The sequence below is a fragment of the Rhinolophus sinicus genome, linkage group LG11 (genome assembly GCF_036562045.2).
Source record: "Rhinolophus sinicus isolate RSC01 linkage group LG11, ASM3656204v1, whole genome shotgun sequence".
In the NCBI taxonomy this organism is placed as follows: Eukaryota; Metazoa; Chordata; class Mammalia; order Chiroptera; family Rhinolophidae; genus Rhinolophus; species Rhinolophus sinicus.
Genome location: NC_133760.1, coordinates 34,293,679 through 34,310,910, shown reverse-complemented (window position 1 = coordinate 34,310,910; position 17,232 = coordinate 34,293,679). Strand labels below are relative to the sequence as shown.

General features: G+C 46.9%; 1 long non-coding RNA gene across 1 annotated transcript in view; it reads right to left on the bottom strand.

Moving 5' to 3' along the window:
* The window catches only part of LOC141567688 (uncharacterized), a 246,374-nt gene that overhangs the window by 225,754 nt on the left and 3,388 nt on the right, over positions 1 to 17,232 (bottom strand). The window contains exon 2 of the long non-coding RNA XR_012490509.1: positions 7,578 to 7,658. This is a non-coding gene — a long non-coding RNA (uncharacterized LOC141567688). The remainder of the gene's footprint in view (positions 1 to 7,577; positions 7,659 to 17,232) is intronic.

The window sequence follows — 17,232 nt, the reverse complement described above, 5'->3', positions numbered from 1 at the left end:
GGTTTGGTAACTTGGACCTTTCTAAAGATTTCTAAGAGAGGGTCCAATAGAGGGATGGGGGTCATATTACAGAAGGAGAAGGAGCAAGATGTTAGACGGCCAAGGACGCAAGTGCGCAAGTCAACTTGATAAGTTCAGGGTCAAAAGAAGACGGGTGGCGGCTTGGGAGGAGGTGGGGTGAGAAAGAGTTTCAGTGGATCTTCAGGCTGAGACCATGACCAGGCAGGGGAGGAAAGACCTGCTAAGAGGGAGATCCCACAAAAGGCAGGGGCTGTCCGGAACAAGAGCATAGATGCTTTCAGCTGCAAGTAACAAAATGTCCTCCAAGAGTGGCTTCAGCAACAGAGCCTTATTTTTCACACACGAAGCACAAAGTGTCAGCCACATGTTTTAGGAAGCTATGGAAGTGCTGGAACATGCATTCTTTTTCACGCAACCAAGATCTAAGTGACATCAAACATACACACTTGGCATGGGAACCGGAAATCTTGAGGGACTCAATTTTCAAAATTCATCCTATAACGATGTCTGCATGTTGTGTGGGTGTGGATGCTAATTGTGATGCTTAAGCCAGTGCAAGGACAAAAACATATTTCTTAACGAGTTTCCTCGTACTTTCTTCACCAGATAGTCAGTGCTTGTGTTTTTGGACATTAAAAGTATTTACGCTCATCATTTTTCCATCCAGATGCAACATATAAATGTCGCTCGGTGACAGCTGTGCTAAGAGGCCCATTTTTCATGAGCAGAGCATCAGTGGAACTAAGGCACCTGAGGTCCCACATATATTCCCTCTCCCCCCTTCCCCTTGCAGCTCCATCCCCCTGCTAAAGAATCTGATTCCAATATCTGGGGCCAATAACACTTGACTTAAAGTGATGAATCACTCTCATTAAATTAGGATTGGTCACCTTCATGTGACTATTTATTTTGTCCTGTGCCTATTGACCGTAGATTTTATTGATTACTAATTTCAGCTAAAACAGGACTCAAGCGTCACAGACTCTTGCTCACTCCACTAATGCTGAGGGACAGAACAGGAACCAATGGGTGGAATTGTAGGTGGAGGAGGAAGACTTTCTAACAGTCAGAATGATCCCAAAATGGGACCAGGGCTCTTGAGAGGAAGTGAGTCCTCATTACTGGATTTGTTTAAACATTTGAATGTTTTCCTCAGCACAGTTCGTCCTCATACCCTTAAAGCCAAGTCAGTGTAAGGATTTGGGAAAGATGCTGGCCTCTCATGAAAAGCTTATTCCTATGTGGCTTCAAGGAATCTCTAGCCCAGGCAACCTGATTCCAATGGACTTGATCGGCCAGTAGGTGACATCCAAACCCCCTCATTCTCCTGAGTCTACACACCAGAATTGGGTGACCTAGAGCCCTGACTCTCTCGGGGCCCTGCCACCACCCAATTCTCACTGCCCCCTATGCAAGTGAGCGCCACTATCTAGGCACCAGCCCATGGAGCCACCTCTTTTAAAGCTCTGCAAGTGATTTTAATGAACATACAAGTCCAAACCACTTGTTCTTAGGATTATGAGAAACTCTACAGATATCACTGGTCCCTGGTGAACTGGGACCTGCCTGGGGGGGTCAGTCTCATCTCTTGAAGCCCTGCTGACTTCAGCTTCAAGCAGCACTAAATGGTTTGCAATTCCCTGTGTGTACCTTGCGTCCAGAGAGAGAGACATCTGAGATGCAGCTTTGGGCATGGAGGATGCTGGGACAAAGTAGACTCTAAGAATTGCCTTCATGTGAATCCTTGGTATGTTAGGAAGTAGGGGAGCTCAGCAGAGCACACTCTGGCTTCCTGGGTCTTTTCTCTACTCAGTTAACAGAATCACATTACTCTGTAGCCTTTTGCTTCCTTCCCTTGGGTGTATGCGATGCATATCCCTTACTGGGACCCTTGTGAGGAAAGGGTGGCTCTGGGCCTGAGCCATCCAGAGGCATTCTCCAGTTCACTAATCATAAACCATTGTGTGCCTGCCTCCCATAGGAAGCTGACAGCTATTCAAGGGAAGGCCTATGTTTTTCTGTTTTCCATTTCCCTAGTTCTCAGCACAGTGCTTGGTATATAGGAGGTGCTCAAAGAACTACATATTTCTAAGAAATTGATATATGAGGAGTGCAACTGTCCAGAGGCTGTGTGGGATAGAAGCAGGACAAAGCGAGACGTTTTTTGTTTCCATGACAAATCTTGAGAGATAGGAGTTTTACACTCCATTGCACAGATTCACGGACTCAGAGGAAAGGCATTTACCCAAGACAGAACCTGGCAAAGGAGGACTTCAACCCAGGACTCATAATAGTCTGTCCAGTTTGCTTCCTCCACTTGAGATGGGATTTGATTCAAACCCCTGCTGGCATAGTCTAGGCCACACTCATGTGTGTAATCACGACGATTTATATTTACAAATTTCAGAATCAGTTGTGCAGCATTCCAAACTTCACCAAAGAAGTGCTTGAGAAATATCTTTGACTGATGCGCCATGTGACTATCTGAGACAGACTCTTCCTGAGAGTAGACCCAGGGTCCAACAGGTCACTTTGTCCAGATAACATCAGCCGTCGGCTTCTGGGTTACCACCATCATCCTTTTCCACATCAGAGCATCCCTCACGAACATCACTGGGGTAAGATGTCATGAGCACCATCAAGCAGGCATGGAACAAGTGCTGATGGGGGACTGTTACTCTAGATCTAGTTCTGGGCAAGCCTGGCCCCTTTTCCTGCCCCTTCGTGCTCAACCTAAACTCACTCCTGGCTCCTCCCAAACCAGGTTAGAATACACAGTACAAGGGCCGAGGGAGGCAGAAGAGAGAGTCAGGGGAGATATGATCATGGAAGAATGGTCAGAGAGATGCAACCGTTGCTGGCTTTGAAGATAAAGGAAGAGGACCGTGAATGGAGGAATGTGGGTGGTCTCCAGAAGCTGGAAAAGGCAGGGAAACGGATTCTCCCCTTGAGCCTCCAGAAAGGCAGGCTGATCCCTGATTTTAGCCCAGTGAGACTGTGCCAGACTTCTAAGCCACTGAACTGTGAAAGAATAAATCTCAGTTGTTTTAGTCACTAAGCCTGTAATAACCCATTACAGCAATAGAAAACCTATACACCATTCTAAAAAGACCTCTCCTAATCGCTGCCTCATGCTCTAGTCCGACTTCATAGATGCCAGGGAAGGATAGCGTAGGTTACCAGCTTTTGGGAATTTTCCCAATTCAATGACGCGGGCCTCTAAAGATCCATGGGAACCCATAATATGAATGCACTTGGTGAACTTTATTGAAGGTATGTTCTGTGCAGACACTGTAATAAGAGCTGTGTGATTATACATAGAAATCAAGTATAGTCCAGCTCATTTAGTCTCCAGGCTAGAGGGAATAGAGGGAGGTATGTGTGTAGCGACCAAAGCAGGTTTGTAAGAGGGGCAACTGTCCCTACCAGGGATTTGTAGGAATACACTTAGTTACAAGGATCTCAGCATCTGCTAAAGCAACTCATTCTATGAGAAGTTTCTGACAGGCTATGAGCTGGCACAGTGCATTACCTTAGGGCACGGTCTAGTCTGTTAGGTTGGTTCACAAGTAGTTGCAGTTTTTGCATTTTTGAAATTTGCCATTTGACATTGGAACACCTTCTTACATAAATGTGGTTATGTTATACATCATTTTAATGCACATTTCTCGTTTTATGCTTTTTGCTAGTGACTTATTATTTGCTGTTTATTTTATACATATTTTAGGCTATGGAAATGATGTTAGACAAAAAGCAAATTCGAGCGATTTTTTTATTCGAGTTGAAAACGGGTCGTAAAGCATTGGAGACAACTCGCAGCATCAACAACGCATTTGGCCCGGGAACTGCTAATGAACGTACAGTGCAGTGGTGGTTCAAGAAGTTTTGCAAAGCAGACGAGAGCCTTGAAGACGAGGAGCGCAGTGGCCGCCGGAAGTTGACAACGACCAACCGAGAGCAACCATAGAAGCTGATCCTCTTATAACTACACAGAAGTGGCCGAAGAGCTCAGCGTCGGCCATTCTATGGTCATTCGGCATTTGAAGCAAATTGGAAACGTGAAAAAGCTCGATAAGTGGTGCCTCATGAACTGACCGCCAATCAAAAAAATCGTTGTTTTGAAGTGTCACCTTCTCTTATTCTACACAACAACAATGAACCATTTCTCGATGGGATTGTGACGTGTGACGAAAAGTGGGTTTTATACAACAACCGGAGACAACCAGCTCAGTGGTTGGACCGAGAAGAAGCTCCAAAGCACTTCCCAAAGCCAAACTTGCACCAAAACAAGGTCATGGTCACTGTTTGGTGGTCTGCTGCCAGTCTGATCCACCAGAGCTTTCTGAATCCCGGTGACACCATTACATCTGAGAAGTGTGCTCAGCAAATCGATGAGATGCACCAAAAACTCCAATGCCTGCAGCCGGCATTGGGCAACAGAAAGGGCCCAATTCTTCTCCACAGCAACACCTGACCGCCCGTCGTACAACCAACGCTTCAAAAGTTGAATGAATTGGCCTACAAAGTTTTGCCTCGTCCGCCATATTCACCTGACCTCTCGCCAACCAACTACCACTTCTTCAAGCATCATGACAACTTTTTGCTGGGAAAAATGCTTCCACAACCAGCAGGATGCAGAAAATGCTTTCCAAGAGTTCGTTGAATCCCGAAGCACAGATTTTTATGCTACAGGAATAAACAAACTTATTTCTTGTTGGCAAAAATGTATTGACTGTAATGGTTCCTATTTTGATTCATAAAGATGTGTTTGAGCCTAGTTATAATGATTTAAAATTCATGGTGGTCTGAAACCACAATTATGTTTGCACCAACCTAATACTTCAGACAAAACTCTGCAGAAAGTGGGGCTGGCACCAAGTAAAGTTTAGAAAGTGGAGCATTCTTGTAGGAGCATGGCCTAGAGCGTCATGAGGGGAGCATTGTGGCAGAGGTGCTCCTCAGGAGCGCTGGTCTTACAACAGCTAACAGGCTTATTCACAGTAAATCTCAAGGAGACCACAGTACAGAAACACTGGAATACAGAGCATGAGTGGGAGAAAGCAGCCAATGATGTCCAAGAGAGAGAGAAGATCCAGACGCTGAGAACTTACTGGGCGGTAGGGAGCCACGGCAGATTCCCGAGGAGAGGAGGATACAGTGAGGACAGAGTGCGTGCAGCTGTGGGTGAGGCAGGCACAGAGGAGAAAAGGGACCTTGGGCAATTAGCTGTTTGAGCTCTGAAGCCAGACCATCAACTTTTCCCACCATTCCCCATGCACGGAGTCTGACAGACACAATGATGGTTTTTAATTAACATTGACACTATTGTGAACTTTAGCCACTTAATCTCCATTACAGTCATTGAGGATGACGCATTCGCTTTTTTAATTAACCCCCTCCCCAAAAAAGAAAAACTCTGAAAACAGATTCTCCAAACTTTCCTATCGCCCACCGCTCATCAGATCAGACCAACCAAAGACTGCTTTTCAAGGTGAACAATGAGGGCAGAAACATTTTTACTCCTATTCCTGATTAATTGCCTGACAGATTAATGATATTTTAACAAAGAGTCTGGGACACTGCTGCAGCCTATCCTCCAAATGTGGGTGTTGATCTATAAACTAAAGGATAATAATAAATAAAATTATAATATCTACAGCGTTCTTCGCAGTGTTTATGTCATTTGCTCACACATTATGTCATTGGACTTCAGAGAGGTTGAAAGCCAGGAGTCAACCCCAGGTGGCATCATTCAAAACCCTTTGCTCTTTCCACAGAATCACAGTGCTTCTTTTGTTTGAATAAATGGCACGACATGTTTGAGAAGAAACATGACATCAAGCCAGAGTATATAATACCCAAGCTGAAACACGCAGCAAGGCCAAGGCAGAACTTTGATTTCCCACAAAACCAAAATAAGGATAGAAAACTTATATGGGTCCAGAAATGCTGCAATGGAAGCTGCCAGCGCAAAAAAGGCCTAGATCATCTGGAAAATGTACCTGGTGTGAAGAATGCAATTCCAGTTTCCTGAATGGTAAGGCATCGCAAACTATTTCATACCTCGTTCGGTCCCAGCCTCAAGAATTATTGTGCAAACACTGGGGCCAAGCAGAACTGTACCCCCTGACTACACCCAGTCCAGACCAGCAAAACTGGATGGAGGGAGGTTAGAGCTTTGCTGATAGGAACTACAGGAGTGCACTCTGAAATGAACTCTTTAAAACTCTCTTCTTATTCCAATCAAAATGTCTACATCTCGCAGCTGGGTTGATTGGACTCTCAGCCACCCGTGCTACAGGGACCCTTGCCATAAGATTGAATACGGTGCCAAAACCCACATCTCTCCTGGCCACTGCTATGCAACCAGCACACCTGCTCACCTGTCAGTACAAAGTGCAGGGGATCTGCAGGACGAGGAATCGACAGGTTCAGATGTAGCCAGACGCCAGACACTGCACTGGACCCTTAACAATATTTTCTCATTGATTTGTCTCAGACATTGTGCCAAGTTGATACAAAAGCCCCACTGCACAGAAAAAGAAACAGGATCCAGGAGTGTAATAAATTCCCGCATGGTCCCAGAGTGCCCCTATCATTTACAGGTTAAAAACAGCTCATGTGTGACATCCAAAGTATGTTATGACGTGGCCCCTGCCTACCGGGATAGCACGCAACTATGATTAATCCCAAGTCCACCTTCCTCCAAAACCCGCGTTCCAGTATTTGTTGAAGGATCCAATAAATAGTTGCCAAATAAACAAGTGAATACAGATATTTCTAACACACCATGCTAGCCTCTTAATGATGGGATACACAGAGAGGGAAAAGCAGTTCAATTAGAATGAGCAAAAAAACAAAAAACCAATTGGGATAATTAGACAAACTTGGCGGACAACCAGAGTCTTCACAGCGTCACTCGCCTGGATCCAGACCGCACCGGGAGGATTATTCTGAGGAAAACGACCATACAATTTGAAATGTGTCCGGGGTACTGACACCTCTTGGAAAACACAGCCCCCGGTGGACTCCCCGTGGTGGCGTGATGAGGGAGTGTGGTGCAGGGCACAGAGCCACCCACTCTCCCAGGTCAACACACCACCCTGCTCAATGGTGCTTTTACTGTGGGAGACGCTGCCTCCTGTGACAGCAGCAGCCGCGACACTGGTCCCTCCTGCACTCCACTCCTCACCACTGATGGCTGGGCCGGCCTCTGCTTACCAGACTCAGAGCCGCTGCATCAGGGAGCTCAGTGCCCACCATGAAGGGGACTGATATGCCCAGTAGGGCGCATATCAGCCCTTTGAAGGCCAGAGGTGACTCTGGCCCATGAGCGGGGCGGTGGGGCTGCCGTGGGCAGACTGTGCTGCAGCCATCATCTCGGTACAGGTCAACGTTTCATGGAAGACTCAGTCCCTGTTTGACCATATTCCTCTCCACCTCAAACACGGCCACCATCCTCAGGGGCATTAACATGCACAGAGTTGTCTCAGCCAACAGAGTGACATACGGACAGCGTGTTGGAGTCGCAGTTGAGTGTGAGAAAGGCCACCTACCTGCACATGCCAGCCTCGGACAATGATGAGCTGTGGCTCCTTGATCGAGCTGTCTCTTCCCTCTCGGCCTCAGGTTCTTATCTAGAAAACAAGGGTTATGATGAGATTTAGTGAAAAATCTATCTAAAGCATTTTGTGTTGTACTTAGCATCCAGTCAGTGGCCATTTTCACCACGGCCTCAGCTGCCACACCGTGGATCTTACGTTCCCGCAGAATGTTTCTGGTTCTGAAATTTCAAATCTCACTTCTGACCACAGCTTGTTTCTTCTCAGCTCCCTTAATCACCTGACATCTTTTGTGTGGCCTTATCATAACGGCCAATCACTTGAGCTGTTCTCCAAGCACGCCGCCTCCCTGCCTAGGCCTTTCCTTCATCCCACTGCTATACTCTGTCATTTTTGTCATTCTCTGGGTCTTTGCTCTATGTCTCCTCTGCCACACTTCCCAGAAGAACCCAGCCATGGGCCACACCAACCATCCATTCCTGTCGTTGCCCCACTGAGCCCTTCCTCGTGCTGGAGGTAATGGCCCAGCCATGCCCTACCCTGGGCCCCATCCCAGCGGTGGCATCAACACACCCTGATCCCCAGACAGCTCCCCTCCACTGCTCCACTGTCCTGAGCCCCCAGTCCCTCTGCTCCCCAGACTCACAACAGAGCACCTTGCTTCCTACTTCACAGTGACAAGAGTGGGATTCGGTGTAAACTCCCTCAATGTTTGGTCTCATCGCCCACATATTCAGAAGCCTCCACATCTCCCTACATCCTCCTCCCCCAAGGAAAGATGCATCTGCCTCCAACTTCCTTTGTACCATGCATCACTCTGGAGTCCGGCCCATCAGTTATCCTTTCTGTATTCTTTACTGCCAGGCATCTGCTCACCGAAGACGCCCCTCCCTCCAGCATATAAATATACTCAGACTTCCCTTACCTTAAAAAGAAAAGACAAATGTCCCCTCACCCTCCATCTCTCTCACACAGACAAGCTTCCTCAAAGAGCTGTCTACCCTCCCTGTCTCTGCTCCTTCACCTTCCACGGGCTCTGCAGTCTGGCTTCCCAGGCAATTACTCTAGGAAGGTCAAAAACAAACATGGAGTTGTACTTGACTCTCTTCCCTTCCTCACTTCTCCCACTGAATGATTCAAGGCTCTCTCAGTTCTGATTCTACCTGTGTAATAGCTTTTGAATCCTTCCCATCTCTCCTTCCCACTATCAGTGACGTGTGTCATCCTTCCAGACTCAGCCCAAGATATCTAACTCGTGCCCTCCCCCATCTGGCCCCGACTCCATGCCAACAAGGGAAAATAAGAATGTTCCTCTCCTTGCTCATCATCCTAAAAGGGTTCCTACTGAATCACAGGGCACAATCTGCTCTCCAATGCGTGTTGTACAAGGAAGCCCCTTTATGATCTGGTGGCACTGGACATGGCCACCAGAAGGACGAACTGAAGTATGGTGACTGAGACTCTAACTGGATGTGAGCTCCCCTCAGTCAGGGCACATACCCATTTCCTTCTTTTGTAAAGTGCTTTTAGTAGGACTGAAAAGCTTTTCAGAACTTTCCAAGGAAACTCATCAAATGTAGCCCAAATTGGAATAATTTTATAGCATAATGGAAATGTCCTCTTTAGGAACAAATTTTATGTGGTTATTTCTCGAGATGGTTCTCCTACTACAGAAGGCAGCACTCCATGAGAAGATGCTGTGACGGCAATTTCCGTATGACCCGGGTGTTGTCTCATGTGACCTTTGCAAGTCCAGGACCAAAAGGCCCGTCCGCCTTCCACTGCAGACCCAACTGTTTGTGCAAACCCTCCATCCTTAGTTTCTAGCATCCTGACCGAGCTACATGGGGCAGTCACTCCAATGCTCCTTTCCAGATGAGGACCCTGATATCCCAAAAAGAGAAGAGATTGTCTTTAGGTCCCACGTCCACTGTCTGTAGCAGAGTTGGGAAAGAAAGCTGATCTGCTGCCACTGTGATGTGGGATATCTGCCCACAGGAGCCCAGGGTCTACAAGGTCCAATATGAGAAAGCCCTTAGCAGTTGGGCCACATATGTGTTAGCACAGAGGCTGTAAAAGACATGAAGTCCCCGGGGCTACAAACAACTTCACAGATACGTGATGCAGGGGAGGGAAAGGAAAAGGAGATGATGGAGGAGACTCTAAAAAGAGGAGAAGGGATGGGCTGTGCCCAGGAGGCACACCCACCACAGGGAGCCCAGGATGAAGGAAAAGCAGAGCAGGCTGAGCCCTGACGCTCGGCCTCCAGCAAACTGAGCACCCGACCCCTGATGACATGAGATGCACTTGTGTCCTCTCTAAGAAACTGTTTTCACCAGAGCATTTGGTCTCGCCCTAGAATACCAAGCAGAAGGCAGTCAGATAACCACTCAGTTTGATTTGTCTTTCCCTCCCACCGGCTTTGTACTCCACGAGGTAACCACACGGCGCCACTCCAGGCCCCTGGGGGCCCAGCCAGCTCCATGCTAAATGGCCCCCACCCTCCAACCAAAAGCAATGTGCCACTGATATTGCTGGCACATTGTTGTGACCCAGCATGGATCTGCTTCCCTTGCTCACACACACACACACACACACACACACACACACACACACTGCACAACATGAGAATCAATGGAAAAAGAACAAGCAGTAGAAGAGTAGGGGAGAGGTAAACTGGAGAACACTCCTTTATCTGAAAAGTGGCATTATCTCGGCCAAATACACACTTAACCTTTCTGAAGTTCAGTTTCCCTATCTGTAACATGAATACAGCAATCTTGACTCCACTTCCAGAGTTATTCTGTGGGTCCAAAAAGAGAACAGATATGGACACGCCTCATGGAAGGGAGCTAACCAAGAGCAAAGGGTCATCATTACCGTTCCCGGTTTTGTTAACTAGAAAGCCCAATGTGCTAAAGAGCTGCCTCTGCTTCCCATCACGTCCCAGTGATGTGCCCTGGTCCCGGTGGAGGCAGTGCTGGGGTCTGGGTCACCTTGTGTCCCGTGTGATCTGTTCACAGAATGGAGCAAGAGGAGCCTACCTCCCCACGGAAAATAGCCCCCTGGGTGACGAATGACAAGCACCCGTCTATTGATCCATTCACATTTCTGTCCAACCAGGTCTGGCAGGCACTGTCTGTCGGAGCCACACCTGTTGTGGGAACGCCAACTACCCCTCCCTCAATTCATCGCCACCCCCCCAAATTGTCAAAAAGGCATCATGATATATAGAACCCTCACATGCCAAAAGGTAAGTGTTTAAATCTTTCATAAGATAGTCAATGGCCTTTATAAACCCTCAGACAAGAATTACACAGTGTCTGAGATGGGGCTGAAAGTCAATGGGAAATTGATTCTGTGTAGTGGGTGCTGTTTCAGGGAGGAGGCTCGCTGGGTGCCTTCAGGACAAACGTGCCTTCTGCCATATGCACCTAAGGCCTGGTGTGTCGCGTGCTGAGAACACTGAGATATGAGGCCCATTTCTGGGCAGAAGCCCCAGGCAGCTGCAAGCTCCCGGCACAGGAAGGTCCTGGAGGGCATCGACCAGCATCAGGATGGTCATGAAGTATGTTTACCTTCCCAGAAACTGATGCTACCAGTACCAATCTGATGTCATTGCCTGCAACCCAGGCGGGGAAGGCAGAAGATGATAAAGGGCCATTGATCTGGTGGCAACCATCAGAGGCAGGCACACCTACAATTACTCTTTTTTGCTAAATGATCCCATTAGCCATTGGATCAAACACAATTAAAGGATAGGAGGATGCTGTGGTTATTTCTCTGCCAATACCCGTCGGCCTGATCCACTCTGTCTACCAAGAGGTGGCACAGCAGGCAGCAAAGACCCCATTTCAGATTAGTGGAGCCTAGCCCTCCTGGCATGCCCACTCTTCCTGCAGCACGAGCCTGGGCACACCAAGGATGACTAGGGGTCAGGGGTGAGTGGATGGGCTTTAGCAGATACATCAAACAGCCCCCTCATCCTGGGAGGCAGCGGGTGCAGTGAAAAGAGCACCCACTTTGGAGTCAGGCCATCTTGGAGTTTGAAACCTGGCTCTGCAATTTCCTAACCTAGTGACCTCACAGAAATGCCTTACCTGCCCGGGGCCAGTTTCTTCATGTGTAACCTGGTGGTGATTATAATTCTGTGTCACAGGGCTGCTGTGAGGATGAAATGTGACAGCACAAGCTGTGTGGGGGGCACAGAGCAGGCACTCCATGACTCTCAGCTCCGTTCACTGTCCAGCGCTGAGCCCAGAATTGAAAAAGCAGGAAGAGCTCTCTCTTGGAAGCAGATAGCCCAGAATCAAGCAAGGAAATGGTAACCTGTGCCAGATACTGGAGTCAGTGTTTGTTGTACACGATCTCAATCCTCCTTCCTTACACCCATTTTACTGGTAAGGACACTGGCGCCTGAGGAGTTCTAAGATGTCAATTCCTCCAACAGGAGCAAACACAGGATGTATTTACTGCATGCTTACTCTGCACCGGGCACCCTCCGAGGGACCCCAGCTACAAGGATGAACAAGACAGAGCTGCTCCAAGGTCAAGTTTATGGCAAAGCCTAGACCAGAATCAGGATCTCCTGCCATCAAGTGCTGGATCCTTTTCTGTCCCCTGACACTTCCCCAGTAGGAAGGACTCCTCAGAGAATCACTGCATGCTCAAGCTCAAAGTAGCCTTCAATTTGCTCCAGGCTCTCCAGCTTGTTTTACAGATGAGGTCGTGTTTCTGAAGGCTACACAGTGAGTGGGGAAAGGAGCTGTGACCTCGAAACAAGACTGGGAGAACTTCAGGTCAGAGCCTGCTTGTTTTCTGGAATACCGCCTGGTACCCCCACCAGGCCTGGTCTATAGGAAGCCAGCCGCCCAGAGTGTGCTGTGGACTGTAGGAGGTAGGTAGAAGGTGAAGGGCTTGGTGCACTTGAACTATGCAGAAATATTTGCATAGCCCACAAGAAAAATCACCTCATTGGGCTCTAATAACAGGGTGAAGTGGAACAGCACCCCAGCATCCCCGTGCCTCGCTTTACAGTTAAGTAATGCTGTTGGTACTGATGGCCAGGTGTCTTTGAACTGAAAGGAGCTTTATTTGAAAACCCTTCAGGGTGCCAGAGAAACAGTCTTTTTCCACCCAAGGCAGGCTGGCTGCTACAGAGCGGCAGGAGCAGGGAGCAGTGTGGTGGTGGGATTATTAAGGATGGGGTCAGGCAGGAAAGGACAGCAAAGAAGAGCTTCCCTGTTGTCAGACAGAGTCACAAATAAACACTTGCTGGCAGCTAGAAATTCAGCTCTTAAACCGTGCAAAATGAGAAAAACCCGATGTGGTCAGAAAGGGTACATTGTCTGATGGAGTGGGACAGCACGAGTTCAAGCAGAGAGTCACTCAGCCGTTTGCATCAGCATATAGTGTGAGGGGCTTGGAGCTCAGCCCCTGTCTTTCCTCCCTGGAAAATGGGCACACAAAAAGATCCAAGGGCTTAGAGGTGATGTTTCCTTGCTGCCATAAAATGGAAAAGCCCAGCAGAGATTCCTCTATTCGTCTATAAGACGAGGTCTTGGTACTGACTGCATACCAGTTCCATGCCAGGCACCGGGGACTCAGCTATGAATGGGACAGGCTTGCTCCCTGCCTTCCTGGAATTTAAAATTCAGCATGGAAAACTAACATAGCGGAATACAATCATAAAAGGGACTGTGGTGTTGGCCTGGTGTGCCTGTGAGGCCAGAGGAGGAGGCAGTAGGAGCTTGGAGATGGCAGTGGAAGGTCTGAGTGGCTGGAGAAGTGACCAGCACGGTAGAGAGACTGGCTTCATACATGAGGGTTAGGCAAATAAATAAGTGCATGGAGGATAATGGTCAGAGGAAGGATTTACAAACACGGAAAGGGAGATTAGAATTAGAGGTATCGAGGTGCTAGATTGGGAATAAAGGTATCGGTATGAATTCATATTTTTAAATACATACATAAGTAGATATGGAAATCTGTATAGATCAATGGCTATCAACCAGGAGCATTTTTTTGTCCCTCAGGGGACAACTGGCAAGCCTGGGGATATTTTAGGTTGTAAAACCCGGGCGGGGGAGGGTGCTCTCCTGACATATAGTGGGTACTGGCAAGCGATGCTGTGAAACAACCTATAATACACGGGACAGCGTTATAGATAACAAAGAGTTACCCCAGCCAAAATGTCAATAGTGCCCTAATTAAGAAACTCTGATACAGGGGCCAGTGTGTGTGTGTGTGTGTGTGTGTGTGTGTGTGTGTGTACAGATCATTAGATGTGTGTATGTACATAATCACACATAGATTTCCGAGCTCCATTGGCTCATTGGACCTCGACGCAGTGACACACCAGTAGCTATGAACACACCCACTGCCCAGATCTTGGCTTCTAAATACCATTCTCTGCTCAAAGGAACGAGATTTCCCTGGAGAAATAACCGATTCCAAAGCTGGGGCAGGAAAAGTTCAAGGTGACCTTGGAACTTCTTTCAGCGCCAGAAAGTAAAGAAGTGCTCAAAGAATGGTGGGGACATGTTCAAAAGGTCACGAAGAGTCAGCCTGAAGAGTCTCCCACTGCCAAGACTGAGACAATTTCAACATCAAAATAAATAATAACAGGAACATATTTAACCCATTGAATAAGACTCTATGCATCCGCACTGGTATAAACAAACTAACAAATAAATGAAGGAAAAGGGGAAGCTCTTCCTTAGAGTAAATACCAACCAACCAACATAGAGAAATCATGAAAATCACCATGACAACCATCACAGAGGTGGTTAATTCAGCAGGAAGGATCCATAGATGCCAAGGCGAGTGCAAGATACTGAAATTATGAACGGACACTGGTGACTTCGTGGTTAGAGAAGCCTGGCACATGCCAACTTGACCAGGTGACCAAAATTGGCCTGATAGGGTAGGATGGGTTGGCATGGTTGGCCCACTGAGAAGATCATAGCATCATTTCTGTGGTATTTCTTCCCAAAATGGACAGCTGGATTCTGATCCTTAAGAAACAGACTTAGGCTGAGAAACATGCTATGGAAGAAAAATCCTGTCCTATTTAGAAGTGTCAGGTCATTAAAATCAAGGAGACTAAGGAACGGTTCCAGATTGGAGGAGGCTAAAATGACGTATGCAACTCGTGATAGTGGATGGAGTCCTGGACCAGAAAGAAGGCTTCGCTGCTGGGGCAGTTGGGATATTTGAACAGGGCTGGAGAACAGTGCTGATTTCCTGATTTAGATAGTTGTTCCGGGGTAGGTTAGACAGTATTCTTGTTTTGAGGAAATGTATACTGAAGTTTTTAGGGAGGACAGAGTATTATAGACAACCTACTTTCAAATGATGAGGACAATGAATAATGATAATGTGTATGCTTACACACATATAGGTGTACACTCACACAGAGGGAGAGCGAGAGAGAGAAAGAAAGAGCGAGTGATGGAACAAATGAAGCAAAAATGTTTAAAAATCATGACTTTTATGAAGTTTTAAATGATTTTTTAAAAAAAGAATGTGCTATATTAACTCTGTTTTGCAAATTACAAGATTATGCTCATACAGTATAATACCCATATTATATATACACACATATGAAAAATATGAAGAAAATACTTATGGGTATCTGGGTGACTTAATTATGGGGAACTTTTCGTCGCTTTTTTTTATATCTCTCCATGTGGCCCAAAATTTCTTCCATGATTATCTATTGCTCTACAATTAGAAAACAGCACTATGCATATTATAAAAAAGAAATAATGAAATTGGATTCAAGGCCATTATTCCTCCATTCAAAACCGGCCACCCAGTTAACCAGTCACAGAACTGCCTGCCAGCTCCTCAGCGGATCCCCCCGGCCCGGCTGGGATGAGGCCGAAAGAGCTCAGACTAGACATCTGTCAGCTCCGGGCTGAGCTGCGGTCCTGCACATTAGGCAGGCCTCCCTCATCTGGGCAACATAGTTCACAGTCCCTCCCTCAGAGCATCCTTGAGACCCAAAAGAGACTTGGGATATAGACGTGCTTGTGAACCTGTGAAGTGCTTGTACATGGGAGGTAATATGAACACACAGGGAAATAAATCGTCAGCACTCTTATAATTAATATCTACCAGTCATTGGGGCAAGCCCTTCACCACCTTTCACACAGTCAGTTCTCACAACCGTTATTAGTAAGCATACCCATTTCACAGGCGAGGACACGGACGCACAGGGAAGTTAAGGATCATTTGTCTAAAGTCGTCTCTCAAAGTGGTGGAATCGGGATTCATTCCCGGGGCTGACCATAAAGCACATGAGCAACCCACCTGTACCACCTCTGTGATGCCTGCCTTCCCTCTGGGAAAGGATGGTCCCCCTATTCTAAGGCGCCCTCCAGGCCCAACAGAAAGCACCATTAAGCAGACTGTATATGTCTGAAGCTCACTGGTCTCAGTGGCAGCTGCCTTCCTGGGCTTTTCTCCCACCAGGAAAGCGACCTCTGGGTATCTCATTTTGTGCCCTCCAAGCCATCCAACATTGTGCTCTGGCTCCAACAATGCCCCTTCGTAAACGCCCCTGCACTTCAAGGCTGCCCTTGTTGGCCATGACAACCCACAATTAGCCAAGTAAAAATACTGAGACAGAGGAGAACATATCCCGGTGAGCGTCCGCCTGAGCCTGGCATCCCACTTTGGTGATTCTTGGGACAAGGTCATTTGGAGGAAGTCAAGTTGTGCCTCAGAAAGCCACTTCTTTCGGGACCAGAATCACACAGGTTACCCCCAGCGATCACTGGTGAAGAATTTTCCTTATCTAATTGTTTTTTGAAAAAAATTGCTTTTATTTTTAAAAATAATAATTATAAAGAAATCACCATCAACACCAACAACAAAAAACCTTCAGAGACTACACTTGAAATGAAACAGCCATTCCTTTCCACCTATTAAAAGGTGCTTAATTTCTTTCAGAATGAGAGCTTCCCTTTGACTGTGGGAATTACGGCAACAGCATGAACACTCGATAGGTGAAAAAGATCAACAGGTGTTGTGAGATGAAGAACTCTCCTTAATTATGGGACTGTCTTAGCTAAGCCTCGGTGTTTCTATTCTATGGTTTCTTTTGTTAAAATTGAGGTGAGAAACAAACAAAACTACCTTGAAAATTAGGAGCAGATAATCTCGCGCTGCTAGAGACATGAAAGGCAACAGAATCCCACACGATTGTTTGAAAAAGGAGAAAACAAGCCCTGGACAGTTGATACATCTGACTCAATGTCACACAGGCACTTTGTGGTCCAGCTGACACCCCAAAGTCATAAGCCCCAAACAATCAGGACTTGGAATGACTCTGATGAAAATCATTTACATCATGGGTTTGCAGCCCAAGACCGGAAGATCATTGACGGCAGGTACTGTATATCCTTAGCCTACAGACAGCACTTGTAAGTACCCAATAGGCATTTCTTCAGCAAAGAAATTAATGGTTTCCGATATAATTTTACTCGAATTCTAAAAGCATTTGAAAATATCTATTTCTAAACATTTTTATTTGCATTTAAAATAAAGCTCTATATGGCCAAACCCAGACAGGTGCCGTGCACGTGTTTACTAAACAAAAGATGACGGGTGTGTGATAATTAATCAGTTGGCATTGACTGAA